We start from the raw sequence: 4,687 nt of genomic DNA, 5'->3' as shown, positions 1-4,687 counted from the left end.
CTAGGATTTGCATTACTATATTGAATGAGTAGTCCCTGATTTGGTGGGATTGCTTCAAGTTTCTCTCCATTTAGTTTAACATCAGCTATTGGTTTGCTGTATATTGCTTTTACTATGTTTAGGTATGGGCCTTGAATTCCTGATCTTTCCAGGACTTTTATCATGAAGGGATGTTGAATTTTGTCAAATGCTTTCTTAGCATCATGTGTTTGAGTTTGTTTATATAGTGGATTATGTTGATGGATTTCCATCTATTGAACACCCTGGATGAAGCCTACTTGATCATGATGGATTATCATTTTGATGTATTCTTGGATTTGGTTTGCAAGAATTTTATTGACTATTTTTGTGTCAACATTCATAAGGGAAATTGGTCTGAAGTTCTCTTTCTTTGTTGAGTCTTTGTGCAGTTTAGTATAAGAGTAATTGTGGCTTCATTGAAGGCAGTGGATAGCGCTCTGTCTGTTTCTATTTTGTGGAATACTTTGGACAGTATTGGTATGAGGTCTTCTGTGAAGGTCTGATAGAATTCTGGACTAAACCCATCTGGTCCTGGGCTGTTTTTTGTTGAGAGACTTTTAATGACTTCTATTTCTTTAGTAGTTATGGAGATTTTTAAATGGTTTATCTGATCATGATTTAACTTAGCTACCAGATATTTGTCTAGAAAATATCCATTTCCTCCATATTTTCTAATTTTGTTGATATAGGCTTTTGTAGTAGGATCTGATGATTTTTTTAAAATTTCCTCAGATTCTATTCTTATGTCTCCCTTTTCATTTTTGATTTTGATAATTTGGATACACTCTCTATACCCTCTGGTTAGTTTGGCTAAGGGTTTAGCTATCTTGTTGATTTTTCTCAAAAACTGGCTCTTTGTTTTGTTGATTCTTTGTATAGTCCTTTTTGTTTCTATTTGTTTGATTTCAGCCCTGAGTTTGATTATTTCCTGCCTTCTACCCCTCTTGGCTGCATTTGCTTCCTTTTGTTCTGGACCTTTTTAGGTGTGCTGTCAAGATGCTAATGTATGCTCTCTCCTGTTTCTTTCTGCAGGCACTCAGAGCTATGAGTTTTCCTCTTAGCACATCTTTCATTGTGTCCCATAAGTTTGGGTATGTTGTACCTTCATTTTCATTAAATTCTGAAAGGTCTTTAATTTCATTCTTTATTTCTTCCTTGACCAAGTTATCATTGAGTAGAGCATTGTTCAAGTTCACTGTATATGTGGGCTTTCTGTTGTTTTTATTGTTCTTAAAGACCAGCCTTAGTCCATGGTAGCCTGATAGGATGCATGAGATTATTTCACTCTTTTTGTATCTGTTGAGGCCTGTTTTGTGACCGATTATATGGTCAGCTTTGGAGTAGTTACCATGAGGTGCTGAGAAGAAGGTATATTCTTTTCTTTTAGGATGAAATGTTCTAAAAATACCTGTTAAGTCTATTTGGTTCATAACTTCAGGTAGTTTATATATATATATATATATATATATATATATATACATATATATATATATATATATATATCTGTTTAGTTTCTGTTTCCATGATCTATCCATTGATGAGTGTGGAGTTTTGAAATTCTATCATCTATCTGTCTGTCTGTCTATCTATCTATCTATCTATCTATCTATCTATCTATCTATCCATCTATCCATCATCTATCTATCTATCTATCTATCTATCTATCTATCTATCTATCTATCTATCTAGTTTTCTTTCTTTCTCTCACACACATACAGAAACACACAATCACACATTCACACACACTCATTTGTGACAACTTACCTCAAATGGGCTGTGAACCTCTATCTGCATTTTTCTTTGGCATACTGAATTTGTCAAGACTGAGATTTCTTCTCTGTGTTTATAGATACTTTTCCATGATTTTCTCTTTCAGTGCATGGAATGTTGTTCTTATCTCATTTGTTTTATGTGTACATGATCTTGTAGCTACCTGTGCCTCTGACTATTGCTTTCAAATCTTTTTCAAGCAATTTGCTTTTCCTCTCAGAAATCTACCAAGGTCTTTCACAATCTTGACTCCACAGCATTTGTCAAAAGAAATCCTTTGTTCTGCAATTCCATCTGGCCTGTATCCACACCACATGTCTGCTTGGAGACCCTCATATTCTTTCTTTTCTCTTTTTGTTATTTCACAGGGTTGAAAATATAGCACAACTAGTCCATCTCAAGAAACTGAAGAATCAGAAACTCTGCCTTACTCATTTCATTTCCTGAAGCAAACAGCAAATTTCCCCCTTTTTACAAGTTAAATACCAGTGTTACTATTTGTCACCTATTTTTTTCTGACTGTCACTGTGGTTTGTACTTTTTCAAACACAAATATTGTAAATTTTTGGAGACTTACTTAATAATTAAAATACAAAATGGGGAGATAGCTGGAGTCAGGAAGTTACTTGCAGTAAATGCAGAAATAGCTGATTGGTTTCTCAAAAATCCATGCCTGTACAGGAGCACATGTCTGTAATACTGACACTGAAAAGGAGACACAGACATGTACTTGGAATACTTTACTAGTTAGTGATTTCAAAAGAAGTTGGTTTATTTAAAATATTTATCACCTTTAGTCTCTCCCTCTATGCATGTGTATGTTTGTATATGTTTATGTATATATGTATGTGTATAAGTTAGTAATATGCACACACTTGTGTGTGTGTGTGTGTGTGTGTGTGTGTGTGTGTGTGTGTGTTTAGAATGGATGAAAGAACAAGGTTTAGCCAGTTCAGAAAATATCTGCCTGTGAGTTAAGTTCAAAGTATCCTGTAATTGTTGACTAGGCTGATTTCTTAGCTGGTATTTTCTATGAGGCAGATTTCAATAAATTTAGATTTTAATGCCAGTGAATGAATGAATTGCTAACAAGGGAAAAGCACACAAGCAAACACAAAAGCACCTTTCATGTACTGATATAGGCTTCCAGCAGAAGGCCTGGCTCATAGTAGAGGTGAGTCTTCACACCTCAAAGATCCTGACTAAAGCTCTCTCTTCCCATTATAGAGATCCTGACTAGAAGTTGATTTTCTCACTACAAGTTAAGCAAAACTAGATCACATGTGCGCCTACCTTTTGGGCTTTCAGTTAATTCCACATTTAGTCAATATAAACAAATATCATATACCCATAGGCCAGGCAGTCTGGCTACAATGGTGAGCCCTCATTTAAGGAAGAGATCCAGTCAAAGAAAATAAGGTGAAAACCTGATATTGATTGACATCTGGCACCAGTGTATGCACATCCAAAAGTGAACATCTAGCATATATTTACAATAGGAACATTTAACTCACTTTATGAATAATAAATACTTAATTTTAATTAACTGCAACATATACTTTTACGTGTTTTAGATTATTAACGTCTATACCAACACTAAAACATAAAAGAACTGGAACAGGTATCACCAGCATTGAGCTCACAATGTACTACAGACCTAAAATGATAAATAGAGCATTGGTTTGGGATATAAACAGATGATTGATTTATGGAATTGAATAGAAGACCCAGGCACAATTCTGTACATTTAAATTTAATTTACAAAATGAAATCTCATTTTAAAGAAAGAATACAAAAGTACACACTGGAAATAAGACATCATCTTCAACGATTGGTGCTCGTCTAATTTGATGCTTGCCTCTAAAATGATGAAAATAGATCCATATTCATCATCCTGTAAAAAACTGAACTGCCTAGCATCAAGGACCTTAATATATGGCTTCATACACTTCATCTGAAAAAGGAGAAAGCAGTGAATAGGCCTCTACTCATTGGAAAGTGCAAAGAGTTTTAGATGTGTTGGCCTGGACAAGTGCATTTGTATATGGAAGACAGAGATGGGTGTCAAGTAAACTCAGCACTCTCTTCTTGACGCCTTCCTCACAGTGCTTCACACTGGTCTGGCAGCTTACTGATTTAACTAGGATGTTGGCCAGATCACTTCCTCCATTAGTTAAGATGCTTCTGTGTCCGGCTCTACATACCCGGGTACTGATCATTGCAACTCAGGAATAGCAGACACAGAGAACTGGATATGGACATTTTAACATTCTCAATCCTGAAGCTTGACAAATTTGGCAGTCTCTAGCTTACATTGTGTGTCTCTACACAGATATGTCTTCATGGACAGCGGTGTGATGCTTCCTGAATGCAAGGTCCTTTCTGTGTGAAATCAGTGTGCATTGAATCAAGTCTGCTTCTGTGTACAGGAATGATGGCTCAGTACTTTGTCACCTACTGCATTGACCTGTCTCAGTCTTCCTATTTGGTCTCTTGATTCCCAAACTTTGTTTAATAAAAAGAAGTTATTAAATCAAAGGTGTGAAACATGATATGACATTACATATTTTCTGAGCAAGTTGATATGTGGAGTTATTTCATAATATTTTATATAACAATGAAAGTGATGAAGATTATATTAAAATAACCATCAAAGAAACAGTACAGAAAGTAATATCTGAAATGTATTTAGCAGTCACACCAATAACCATTTATCCAATAATTACAGTCCCTAGCAAAGTCTATTTCAATTTTCAGATCTGCAGCAAATATTCATGTCTTATGATCTTGTACAAATACACAAATTACCAATGTATGTGCCTATCATACGTAATTCTATACCTATTCCTCTGCACCCTATGAGGAATCAGACATGGCAACACTCTTGTGAGCATGT

Source organism: Rattus norvegicus, chromosome 5, assembly GCF_036323735.1.
Source record: "Rattus norvegicus strain BN/NHsdMcwi chromosome 5, GRCr8, whole genome shotgun sequence".
Lineage (NCBI taxonomy): Eukaryota > Metazoa > Chordata > Mammalia > Rodentia > Muridae > Rattus > Rattus norvegicus.
Note: the sequence above shows the minus strand (reverse complement) of the source record.